This window comes from Osmerus eperlanus, chromosome 5 (assembly GCF_963692335.1).
Source record: "Osmerus eperlanus chromosome 5, fOsmEpe2.1, whole genome shotgun sequence".
NCBI classification, from domain to species: Eukaryota; Metazoa; Chordata; class Actinopteri; order Osmeriformes; family Osmeridae; genus Osmerus; species Osmerus eperlanus.
The window spans coordinates 2,673,422-2,686,745 of record NC_085022.1 but is presented as its reverse complement, the minus strand read 5'-3'; the positions used below and the strand labels follow the sequence as shown (position 1 = coordinate 2,686,745).

Genomic DNA, 13,324 nt, shown 5'->3' with positions numbered 1-13,324 from the left:
ATAATAAAACATAAAATCTGTTGATAAAATGTGAAATTAAAGCAGCCAGAGTGAAGCGTAACTTACCCTGGTCTGCCTCATAGGACTCTTGAGAGGAAACAAGGAGGAGAGGCAGGCAGAGTAAGACTTTCCTGGGAACACAGAGGAGAATATAACCCCTGTCTGATATGGGATCATGGACAAGCTCTTTCAAACTGGATGTGTCCATACTGCTATTAACAACAGTTAACCCATCAAGAACTGACCATATTGTCTGGGGCATCAATACACTATAAAGATAAAGGTAACAGATTCTCACAATAAATCAGCGCTGAGGCCAACTCATTTATATATCAAAGAAGTATTTGACTACATACATTTTTTTGTAATTTCTTTACCAATTTTGAGTGAGGAACAGAAGGGTAAAATTTAAGAGGCCACTGCAGATTTTACCCTTCTGTTCCTCAGTCAAAATTGTCCTTCTCAACTTTTTTTTAAAGGAAAGAAAAAGGTGCAGTGGTCTCTTAATTTTTCCAGAGCTATATATGATTTTAAATCATAATCTTACACATTCTTAACAAACGCTATCTTGTCCTATTCTCAGCATTACAGCTGCATGTCTGTACAAATAACTCCTTAACAATGGACAATCAATGTCAAAGCAAAACGAGGCTTCTCATACACTCCGAAGAGGAAAAGTACACAGAAAAGCGGCGCATCTAGAAGATCGAGTGGAACGGTAAACGTCAATCCCCCTCCTTTTCGCCTTCTGACCAGCCTTCGCCAAGCTCTAACATACCTCGGCTCCCGTCTGTGTTGGTTCCCCGAGGGCTGCTCAGTCCGGTCAGTTGTGTTGCCCAGAGAGCCGGGCCAGAGGGCCAGATCCAGCCCAAAGCTGCTGGCCCAGGCCTGCTCAGGCCCCGGTCTGAGCCACGAGGCAGGGCCATGGTCAGCGTGGAGTGGGCTGCAAGCCCCCGGATGAACCTGACACACCCAAACTGCTCACTAACACACTTAGACACACCCTCTCCCTGTGTTCACGTCCTCCACCACCCTCTCGTTGTTCATATTCTCCACCTCACGCACTCAAACACACTCTCTCCCTAAATACTGTACCCGACACCTTGCACACTCAAACACTGCCCCTCACACACAATCCCTTTCAAGCGATTGAACATAGAACAGTGGTGACAGCAGATGGTGGACTGTGGTAGCGAGTGAAGCTGCTTTTTTAACAGGTGTAATTCAGTTACTGTAGGAGCGGCACTTAAGGTAACAACATTCCTGGTCACTGACCTCGGCATTCAGCATCAGCAGGTGACGGGAGTCTGCAGAGCCACAGCTTAGACGTAACGACACAGAAACGACCGCATCTCATTTGATGTTTTTATTATATTTTGCGTGTGCACTCTCGATGTGGTAAAAAACAATAGACACTGGGCACACAGCGACAGGGTTTCAGACAGGGATCCAGAGCCTTGGCTTAACGTCTCTGGGATTTCTGGAAGTGGAATCGATGTCACGCTGCTGTTCAGAAACACCTGAGCTCCACGACGTCAACTTTTTAAATAAATACAAGCACCGGATGGATAAATACAGGATAGATTGACATGTACGATTTTAATGAAAGTGATATATTTCTGCAACATACCACATTTAAATACCTCACTTGTGAAGTGTGAAAAGCATGTTTTATATGAACAGCTGAGTAAATACATGGTTTGTTAACAAATGGGAATTTCATAGAAAATATAAATTACTTTAATGGTATAAAGATATATATTTTTTTTTATCACCTTTTTTAAAACACAAATCTTTATACATGCAATGTATCTGACAAAGCAGCACAAATAAGGTTTTGGAGGAAAACAGACTTTGGAACCCGATGCCTTGTTTATGCCACAAGAACATTTCCTGGCCCCTCAGCCCTATGAAACATATTTCCTGTCATCCCCAGTCCCTGTGAGCCGCAGCCCAGCCCATGCTAGGACATTCATGTCACCTCTTTACAGCAGGGTCAACTGGGGACCAAGCCCCTCCCAAGTTCAATGATCGCAGCCTGGGTAGGAGTGTGGGCAGCCTGGGGGGAAATTCTACATGACAGCCACTGACCTCTCACACCGGCCAGGGGTCAAAGAGAGGCCGTGGCGCGGGGAGAAGAAGTCAATCTTATCTTTCCGTTCCGGAACAGCCTGTGTGTGCAGTGACAGCAAGATGATCTGGAAGGCTTTCCAAAACCCACACTCATTTGGACGGGAGCGGAGAGTCGGAGCAGGGTGCGTTTTAAAGAAAGTGCTGAGGATAGCGTTTTTCGTGGCCCAGGCACTTGACGCAGTCCCTGTCCAACTGTGGGATCCCTCCGTGACAATATCTGTCGCTGTTCGACTGCCAAAAACTGTCAAATCGTATTTTTTTATGGCGAGGAAGTCACAGTACATTTAAGGAAACTTTGTTGGGAACTCTCCTGTGTTTACCAAGCCTCACAAACAGGACCCTTACAGGGCAGAGAGTTCAGGAAACAGAAGGTATGAAAGATGCATAGAGGCTCAGCCTTTCTTGGTCTGCTGTCTCAAGTGTGTTTTTGCCAGCATAATGGGGCTGATGACCTGGCACACTACCAGCAGCTAATGCCCCTCCAGTTCGCTCAAATGTCAAACCCAGCAGAGACAGAAAAAATAGAAGTGGCATTCATGATCTGAAGGCAGCACATGCTGTAATGCACAGACCCATAGTGACCTCATCCAGGGGCAGGCCGAGAGGCAGTTCCCGGATGCTTCAGGATTGTTTTGGGGGTTGGTTCGCGTTGAAAAACCTCTCTCCCGTAAACGAATGTCAGCCGGGGTGAGAGGGGTGTGGAGGGAGGAGGGTGGAGCTGGGGGGTGAGGGTGAGAGAGGGGAGGGGGGGGAGGAGGGTGGAGCTGGGGGGTGTGGGTGAGAGAGGGGAGGGGGGGGAGGAGGGTGGAGCTGGGGGGTGTGGGTGAGAGAGGGGAGGGGGGGGAGGAGGGTGGAGCTGGGGGGTGAGGGTGAGAGAGGGGAGGGGGGGGAGGAGGGTGGAGCTGGGGGGTGAGGGTGAGAGAGGGGAGGGGGGGGAGGAGGGTGGAGCTGGGGGGTGAGGGTGAGAGAGGGGAGGGGGGGGAGGAGGGTGGAGAGGGATGGGAAGGGGGGTGGGGGGGAGGAGGGTGGAGAGGGATGGGAAGGGTAAGGGGGTTGGGGGGGTGGAGGGTGGAGAGGGATGGGAAAGGGGGAGGGGGGTGGGGGGGGGGAGGGTGGAGAGGGATGGGAAGGGGAAGGGGGGTGGGGGGAGGAGGGTGGAGAGGGATGGGAAGGGGGGAGGGGGGTGGGGGGGAGGAGGGTGCAGAGGGATGGGAAGGGGAAGGGGGGTGGGAGGGTGGAGAGGGATGGGAAGGGGAGGAGGGGGGAGGGTGGAGAGGGATGGGAAGGGGGGTGGGGGGGGAGGGGGGGGAGAGTGATATTTTTTTTTGGGAAGGGTGAAAGCTGCACGGTCATGTGTGCAAGGCTCATGACAAAAGGCTCTTTTATGTGCAGCGTATACAGATAGAGGAGGCTCCTTTGTGTGCAGACGAAGATCCCATGCCTGGCTCTGCCTGCGGCGAAGTAAGGGAGGAGAGAGGGGGAGGCCGGAGGGGAGGGTGGAGGGGGAGGAGAGTGGGTGGGTAGATGTGGAGAGGGAGGAGGTGGGGGAGGAGAGAGGGGAAGGGTGGAGGAGGAAGAGGAGAGGGAGAGAGATGAGAGGCAGTGAGGGTGGGTGGGTGGGTGGAGGAGAAGGAGGGCGAGGAGAGGGAGGGAGGCAGGAGGAGTAGAGCGAGTGAGGGTGGAGATGGAGCAGGAGGAGAGGAGGAGTGGCTCTGGCACCAAGTGCCATCACTGGGCCAGGGAGAGGAGGGGTGGGGGTTAGGGGAGCGTGATAAAGACGACCCAGGCAGCCCTGCTTTCGCCAGGTCTCAGAAGAGTCCCAGGGGCTGGCAGGAGGTCAGGACAAACGCTACTGGGCTCTGTCGGGGAGTAGCCGCATCACATTCACACTGCATTCACCATCGCCGTTCATAGCTACTCATACGGGAATCGAACATGACTGTGCTTGTAAAGAATCACACCATTTCATCTCCCAAGTTGCAAACGCTGCCAGGCCCTGTGAGCTGTGCTGGTCCTCAGGCAGACGGGTGTTCTGGCTGCCCACCAGGTCTCCCCCGGGACTGGGCGGCTCCCACTGGCGGCCGGTCTGGTGAGCGCGCGTCACATCCTGCCGATGTCATCGTTCTCCCCAACCGCCCGCCCCACCCCGCCCTGCCCCGCCAAGCTCCGCCCAGCCCCGCCAAGCTCCGCCCAGCCCTCCTGGCCCAGCCCCTTCCTGGCAGAGCAGCGCCGTGCTGGGGGCAGACACGCCCTGCCAGCACGCCCCCGTCACACGGCGCGCCACACTACGGGCCGCGCACAACCAGGCAGATGGAAAACACACACGCGCGCGCGCTCACGGACACACTCGCAAACATGTCCCTGAACACGAGGGATTGAAACGGGGTGATTGCGCACGCACACACACGTACGTAGGTGCGCATACATGCATTCTCAGTCTGATGTACACATGTACACACTCACGTTTCTACCAATGCCGAATAGGGGGTCCGAAAAGCCAGGATAATTAAAGTGATTTGATAGGTTTGTCTGAGGGCTGTCTTGGTTTGTTGGCTTGGACCTTCCCCACGCCCTGTCCGCCTGCAGTCTGTCTTCCCACAGGGCAGGGCTGAAAGTCTGGCACACACCCCTCCACACTATCTGAGCCCCTACTGGCACCCTGCACGCCAACTAAGGTATTCCAGTCCCTGAACACCACATAATCAACACAGAGAGACTGAGAGAGCTAGAGAGAATAAGACTGAGAGAGAGGAAAGGATAAACAGAGAGGGTGATTGTGTGTGTGTGTGTGTGGGGGGGGGGGTGCTAGAAGAAGTAAAGAAAAGACGAAGAAGAAGAAAAAAAACTGTTATTGGCATGTGTGATTTTTCCAGCCTGCCTCAATTGACCTGTAAACCTCTCTGACTGGAACAAATGCAAATAGCTCTGACTTGCTCACACGAAAATACTGAAGGCTATTCAAATGAGCTCACTTTCACAATGGTGGGCCGGCCGGAGCAGGCTGAATATACGATCTATGTGTGAATGGCCCAGTGTGCCCGAGGCAGGGGCTGTGAGGGCTCCGCAGCCACCAGGCTGCCTGGCCTGGGATGCCAACCCCTCGGTCCTCCCACGCTTCCATCACAAGGCCCGGACGCTCCCCACACACACATGCTGATGGACGTTTCCTCTGATAAATACACCGACGGTGAAGCCGCGGCCTCTCACAACGCATGCCCCGCGCTCGCCCCGCGCTCGCCCCTCGCTCGCCCCACGCTCGCCCCACGCTCGCCCCTCGCTCGCCCCTCGCCTGCCCTGCAGCTTGCCCCGCGCTCGCCCCGCACTCGCCCCGCGCTCGCCCCCCGCTCGCACCCCGCTCGCCCTTCGCTCGCCCCTCGCTCGCCCCGTGCTCACCCCGCCATTACGTTTAACGGATTTCCACGTTTCTTAATCAATTACACTTGAGCTTTTCGGTTACATTTACACCCAAGTTCAAGTTGAAGGTCGGGTTCATGTTCAAGTTCAAGTTCAAGTGGAACATTTTAATTATGATTTGACGTGCAGGTTTGACATGCAGGTTTGACATGCAGGTTTGACATGCAGGTTTGACATGCAGGTTTGGGATTCCAAAGTATAGGTTGAAAACAACAAGAGCTGTCCAGCCTATGATCTGGTTTAGGATCCTGTATTTCCACGGTGCTTATGACATGCAGTGGTTCCCCAGCTCTGTCTTCATTCAGTTTAGCTGTTCTTCATGACTCAACGTTCTTTGTTCCTGTCTGTGTTCTGCTGTAGAACCCATCTGCGGACTGCTGTAGAACCCGTCTGTGTTCCACTGTAGAACCCGTCTGTGTTCTGCTGTGAGTGTGTGTTTATTTGATCCTGCATCCTGTTATTTTAATCTCGGTCTCATCCCTACAGGATGAATGCTTCAGCCATTACTACAAATAACAATATCCTCTTATCAAGCTAAATGGTAAATTCATACAGATTAAAATAAAAATTCTATATTCAATATAATCACTGTTTTTGTAACTTAAGTTACAGAATATTTACTCACTATTTTTATTAACCTACATTTTGATTACATATTTTAGTCTCCATTATCTGATCATTAAAACTGTGTGATTACATATGCTGGATTTAACTTAACATGCAATAATAATCCTGAAAGGAAAAGTATTTGTGTAAGTGTGATTGTGTTCATATTCAAGCTTACCCTGTGAAGCATTTCACAAGGAGAGAGGGGGGGGGGGGGGGGGTATTTAAGTACTAGTTTTACAGGAACTGCCACTTACATCTAAACTGTACATTTTATGTGAAAGTGTGCTGTCCTGTACTGTTCGGGTCTTGCTTACTGCCCAGGAATGTTTTGGTAATATCCCTTTAAGAGCTCACTGAGCCTGCAGCCATGAGCAGGTCTCATTTCCACTTTCAAACTTCATTTTCAGCCCCGGCAAAGCTAGTCGCTCTGGAAGTAAGCAGCCACTTTCTCCGGCAGCCAAGTTTCCCAGAATGCTTTGCAAAGGTCTGGCTTTGTTGCTTGTGTTAACTGTTAAGTTGCTCGTCTGAACAGAAGGTAAAACCCTTTTTGGTTTTCTCGGTTCAAGCAGACTGAATTCACGGGTTTGATCTGACACTGTGTGAGAAATTCAAATGTATTTAAGTGCAAAGTGCGACAAAACTATTTTTAATATTTCTGGATTTTGTAGGTGTTTCTGTGTTAGTGTTGTTTGTGATTGTGTTATGAAGGTGCTGGGGAAATACAGGAATATTATGCCAGAAATATTTTTTTTAGATTTTATATCTAGATTTTTTTAAATACTAGTTCACAAACTAATTTTAAATCTTGAAACTTGTCAGTGGTTTTAGTTATAGTGAATGTTTATACATAAGAGCTTTCATTTTATCATTCATACAGAAAATATAATCCTAAACCTACAGTATAATGCCTCAGGAGATCTTATTTAATCCCTTTTTTCCAGTCAGAGCCGACTCTTCTCTGTTCCATATGGTGAGTGGGACAGAGCAGGCTGCCTGCAGCATCTGGTGGACACCTGGAACACTACAAGTCACACCAAAGAACAAGAGAGGCCTTCTGAATCTGCAAAGTCACCAAAATATGAGTTCAGAGCTCTCGTGCCAGTTTGAAAAGCTCAGAACACAAGCCCGAGGAAAGCAACATAGCAACGGAACATAGCAACGGAACATAAGAGTTCTGTATGTAAAGGTCGGTGTGTAAAGTTCCGTATGTAAATTCCGTATGTACGTAGATAGAGGCAATGTCAATAACAATCAATGTTTAACACAGATACATTCAGCCAGGCAAGACAGGTTCTGGTATGCAGGTGCCAAAACCAGACCTTGTGAATTACAGCCCCGCAGTCCCACTGATGTCCAAGGTCAGTGAAAGCAGGGTGAGAGAGAAAGGCAAATAGGAGATTGTGGTTTCTGCTGCCCATAAAACCCTACGCAAATAAATGACATTGAATAGGATACAGAGCAATTCAAGTAGCCGAGTACTTGAATGAAAGTAATGAGAGTAGAAAAAGATGGTTAACTTACGTCTTCTGCTGACTTGCATTCCTAGAGTCCATCTTGTCTTCTTGGTTCTGTGCCTCCAGGCCATTTGCTGTAAAATGGCAGAAACGAAAGCACGTCATAAAACAGCAACACTAAGGTACCGCTAACAATCTATTAAAATACCTATAAAAAATATTGCGCAAACTGAGCATATCATTACCCATTCTCTACAAAACCCACCGCCCCCCGCCCCCAGGCCTGGTTCCTCCAAAGCAACAATATCAGACTCACACTGGAGGATCCCTCATTTAGGAGCGCTAACAGCCTCGAGTGAGACAGCGCAGAGGGACGGTCATCGACACTGTGGCGATTAGTCCAGACAAGTCCGATGTCTTACAGCGACACTGTGGCGATTAGTCCAGACAAGTCCGATCTCTTACAGCGAGAGTGCCGAGTCTTTAATGACGGCCCAGAAGCCGTGCCGGGCTGGCTGCCGGCCGCTGGGGGCCAGGGGTTGGTTGTGTTTACAGGCCATCGGGGGCAGAGGGCCGGTTGTTAACGCAGGGGAAATGAATCCCTGGAGCCACCTCACTAAACCTGCACCGTTCCCGTAACCATGGCATCAGACAGGTAGTGTCTGGGTCACAGGGCAAACACGGCCAGGCTTCGGTGTCGGGTCGTCAGTTCAGAAAAGGTCTGGCTCGGTGTGAGCAGAGTACAAGTGAGGGGCGCATTTGCGCAACCTCTCGCGTATACACACACACACACACTTACACACACACACATACACACACACACACTTACACACAGACACACACACATACCACACACACACACACCACGCACACACACACAGACACACACACCACACACACACACAGACAGCTGACCTAAAACTGATTAGTAAACATAACCGAGGGGGGTTTCCATTAATCATTAAAGGTTTTACCAACCTCTTGTTTTCTCTAAGCCGCTCATTTGAGATCATATTTAAATGCTACGGTACGTGAATTGTATATGGTTTAGTTTGGTACAAACTTAAGGCAATGTACAGTACGGTGGTTTAATTGTGGGCTTAAATAACATGGTAGGGTAATCCCTGCTGCATCATGTCTTTCTTACAAACAAACAAAAAAAAGATAAATGTCACAGCAACCCACTTTCACAAATGATGATTCCCGACGTCCCTGAACAGCCCTGGAAAAATAATCACTTGGTTTCTCTGTGGTCACTTAGGTTACAAAGTGGCACTAAGAAGAGTGAGGGAGTTTTGGACAACTGCATCAAACAGAACTTTCCTCAAGTACACAGAGCTGCGGCCTGTCTACCCTCCGACAGGGCCACATGATCTCTCCGTGCCTCGCCTCCATTCGCCAGCGCTCTCCCTCCTCTCCTGTTGCTATGAGACACACCAGCCCAAGCCAAGGCTTCCACAATTCATTACTGGACGAACAAAAGCCAAGCAGCTGGACAAAGCAGGGCAGACTAACCCAAACCAGCTCCCACTTAACACACACATCACACCTCCGAGTGCAATGACTGACATACAAATGGACAATTCAAGGCTTCTCTTTTCAAATGTTTTTTTTTCCATTATGCCCTGGGATATATGGGCCAAATCACATAGATTACCACAGTGAGAGGTCAATGGCTGGATAATTTTGCACTCGTTTCAATACCCTGTGAGAGGTTTCTTTCTGATTGCATGGTGCTGAAAGGCTGACAATCATGTTCAGTTGGGACTCGTATAAGGTCTTAACGAAGAACCACGGTACAAGTACACCCGACAAACATATCGGTCCATAAAAGTGCACCATTTACATAAAAAGCTGATCTGAATCATACAATTTCATACAACAAAGGGAATTTGTTAGGAATTGTTTTGCAAAAAAATATAAATAAATAATTTCTGCTTATTTTTTCCTTGTTTAAACTGGATTGAAACATCCTTCGGATCAACTCACATTGTAAATACTTCAATACAGACAAAATATAACATACATCTATAATGAAGCTATGGTGGCTCTAAGATAGAATGTCTTGCATTTTGATCAATGCTTAATGAGTTAAATTATGTATTACATTTTAATTATATTACCCATACTCAAACAGAAATATCAATATGGCAGTTTGAGTGGTTTGAATCCTAAGAAACCTGCCTGGCAACAAGTATACAATATGGTGCCGAAGCTTGAAAAACCTTGTGATGAAAGTGCACAATCATTTGTTTCTTTTGGGAGGGAGGTGGAGGGGTTAAACTATGTTACAAAGATTTTTTTTCAACATAATTTACAGCAAGGAAAACCAGCATTAATAACTGCAATACACCACAGTGAAACAAAATAACCTTTCTCTTTGGCTTCTACACCCCACACCCCCAATCTGTCTGACCTAATTATGACACCTCCTACATTTCCTTCAACCAATCAAATCCCTACGTCCTGTTGTCCTCATCCAAAGAAAGATCTGTCAGACCATTGAGAATCCACCTCCTCTTGTTCTCCTGCTCGCACGACAATCACTGTCTGAGAAATGCAGGCGGAAAAGCAATCAGTCATCCTAATTAGGCTGGTTGCCATCCGCGGGCCGTCATAATTCAGCCTGGGAGCCGGGAGACTGTGGGCAGACAGGGACCAGCAGCTGGGTTCAGCCCGCCACCAGCTCATCCAAACCCAGGCCCTGAGGGAGACAACTCCCTCTCTCCTCCCTCAGGGCCTGAGGAAGACGGTAACATTATTAGTGTGGTGGTGGGAGAGGGGGCCGAGTCTCCCCCTCCCAACCCAACACCTCTCTCACACTCATCTTTCACCGCACTGCAGACTTTAGTTCCTGCAGCCGCTAGACAGACCAGCAGATAGCTGCGAAGGATCTGGATTATAAGTGGCGAGGACAATAAACCATGTCAATTAAAAAGATAGTGAATGTAAAAAGATCCACAGAACACTATTTTGTGTGGTTCAAATGAATGTTTAAAAGACCAAAATGTATTAGATTTGGTATTCTCCCAACTGCCCCAGTAAAGAGTTTTCAGTGTGTGCTGAATACAAGGAACCAAGTTCGTTTTCCCTTTGGTATTCCGAACCAAACAGGAAGTGATGGTTGCATTCTACAGAGATTCACTTTATTTGCTCACAGGACGTGGTTGACTCAGGAACTGGCTTTGCCTGCTGCATCTCTAAAGGACCTGAAGTTTTCTTGGCAGTGAAATTAAGAACTACGAGTTCAATTGACAATAAAAGCAGAGTGAAGTAACAAGCCAAATTGCTGGGCCACTTCAGTCCAGAGGCTCATTTTTCCAAAATGATTCACACTGGAAAGAAAAGCCTTCCCCTGTCCTCAGATGAACTTAGTGTGCTCTCAGTCAGCTCCAACAAGGAAACACTGAGGGTGGGAGGGAGGGTGCATGTTGACAGAGAGGGAGGGAGGGAGGGAGGGAGGGAGGGAGGGAGAAGAGAGAGAGAGAGAGAGAGAGAGAGAGAGAGAGAGAGAGAGAGAGAGAGAGAGAGGGAAGGAGAGAGAGAGACTGAGGGAGAGAGAGAGAGGGAAGGAGAGAGAGAGACTGAGGGAGAGAGAGAGAGAGAGAGAGAGAGAGAGAGAGAGAGAGGGAAGGAGAGAGAGACTGAGAGGGAGAGAGAGAGAGGGACTGAGAGAGAGAGGAAAGCAGCCATTACTGCAGATTCTCTGCTCGTTACAGAATTAGGTCATGCATATAAAACCCTGAAACGCAGACAGAGATAAACACACACTACTTTGAAAGTACATTTTCCGTCATAAGGGAAAACCACATGGATATTCGACAAGAAAAACACACACAGTAAGAATCAAAGCCATGAAGATGTCATCTGCCAGGGTCGCGTGTGCTGGAGTGGGACCTGTAATGACCAGTCACACGGCTGAGGCAGCGGCCTCGCGTCCTCTTTGACACCTCTCAGATAAGCATAGAAAAGAAGGATGACTTAGAAGACCGTGTCTGCTTTATTGGCAGGTCAGGCTCTGTGTGTGACCTGGCTCCTGCCATAGACAGCCTATAGTCCCCCTGTAGCACTGACATCAGACTGCTTCAGTCACCATGCCCAGCTTGCCTTACCATCCACTAGAGCCATTACAATACAAACGTGATTGACATTCAGATATAGAAGTTTCAAAGCTATCTTTTTTTATTATTATGTGGGAGGGCCCGGATCAAAAATCACATTGTGTAATATCACACACCATTCCTTGTCTCTTTGTCATGTCACCAGAAAGCAGAAACGTGTATAGTTTATAATAACCCTTATTATAGGGTAATCATTTAACAAGTTACGTATACATAGGAGAACTTAGTAAAGGTCAGCTATCAACAGGTTTTCAGCCAGACAACAGCCAACAGCTTTCTTTAGGAAAGCCTGTGTCTTAGCCAGAAAGGCTTTTTCCATGACTTCGGTACTTGGTTCTACAATAGCTGTGGGCATTTCAATGCAATGTCGACATGAGAAACAAAGTATTTTAAATACGGATTATGACAGTGGTGAAGGGACTATGTTCAGACTAAAATCGACTGTTGTTATGTGTGTGTTTGTGAATGTGTGTTGGGGAGTGTAACTGGGTTTGAATAATATGTCTTTCCATTAGTGCTATGTTGTCTTTCAAAGGTGGCATTCAGGTCAAGTTTGGCTTCTTTTCTTTTTTTAACTACCACTGTTGCTTCAGCTAGAGAAGTACAAATGCGCAGTCAGGTAATTTTAAGACTGTTCTGGAAGGACTTTCTGCTTGGCACAGCTTTAAATTCAGTCACTTCTATCATAGCAGCACCTTAACAAACACAAACTAGGTTACCTACAGTAGCCTACACAGGGAGGATCAAGACTGAAAAATTGCATAATCAAAAGGAGTAAAAATATATATGTTGAGTCGAGATGGAATATTTTCCTAGGAACTGCATTTGACAAACCGTCTTGCTCTGATATTCTGACATTCAAACAACAATTTAACAATCTACCATCGCATTAAATCGTAATTAATTTCCAAACATATTTACCAATTCCACTCGATACATTTTATTTATTTATTTAAGGCCTTTCATTTTTACAGTAATCCCATTACTACAGATACAGTAGGTAGCCTATAGGCTAAAGCCTCTTGAAATAGAAACACAACACAAACACAATATTCTTGCTTTTGCATTAGCCTACTCAAAAGCAACAAAAAATATGCAGGCTACAACAAGTTATTAATTGATAGGTTAAATTCAAGACATGAATTCTGAACACCCACCATTTCAACATTTCAATTAAACTTGCTTATATGTTCCTAATAAAACTTCCAGTTGAATTTGAACGTGTACATGTCACATGCACATCACTGCGGAAGGTCAGTAGGTAAAAAAAATATGACATTGGCGACACAAAGTTGAACTTCTTCGCAGGACAGGTCTAGGCTATGAAGGGAAAAGGGTTAATTTTACAGAAATTATAAACTTACAGTTTGTCTGATGCAGAGAAGTCTCATCGCGCGCAAACATCCGTGCGACTGTTATGGTAGTGGGTTGAACATCGGACACTACGGGGAATCTTTCAGAAGACAGTGAATTCGTTAGTTGGTAACAAATTCATTTTGGAATTTTCGCGCTTTCATGTTGTCACGAGCGCTGTGGAGACAGAGCGAGTGCGTGCTCCGTCGCCGTTCCTGCCTTGCCGCTGATGACACAGAT

The 13,324-nt window shown here is 47.6% G+C and overlaps 1 long non-coding RNA gene across 1 annotated transcript; it reads right to left on the bottom strand.

Moving 5' to 3' along the window:
- Positions 1-6,366: 6,366 nt before the first annotated feature.
- LOC134020802 (uncharacterized) lies at positions 6,367-13,318 on the bottom strand. Its single transcript, XR_009930445.1, has 3 exons — positions 13,096-13,318; positions 7,678-7,744; positions 6,367-7,177 (listed from the first exon to the last, which is right to left on the bottom strand). It is a non-coding gene; the product is annotated as an uncharacterized LOC134020802 (long non-coding RNA).
- Positions 13,319-13,324: the final 6 nt, after the last annotated feature.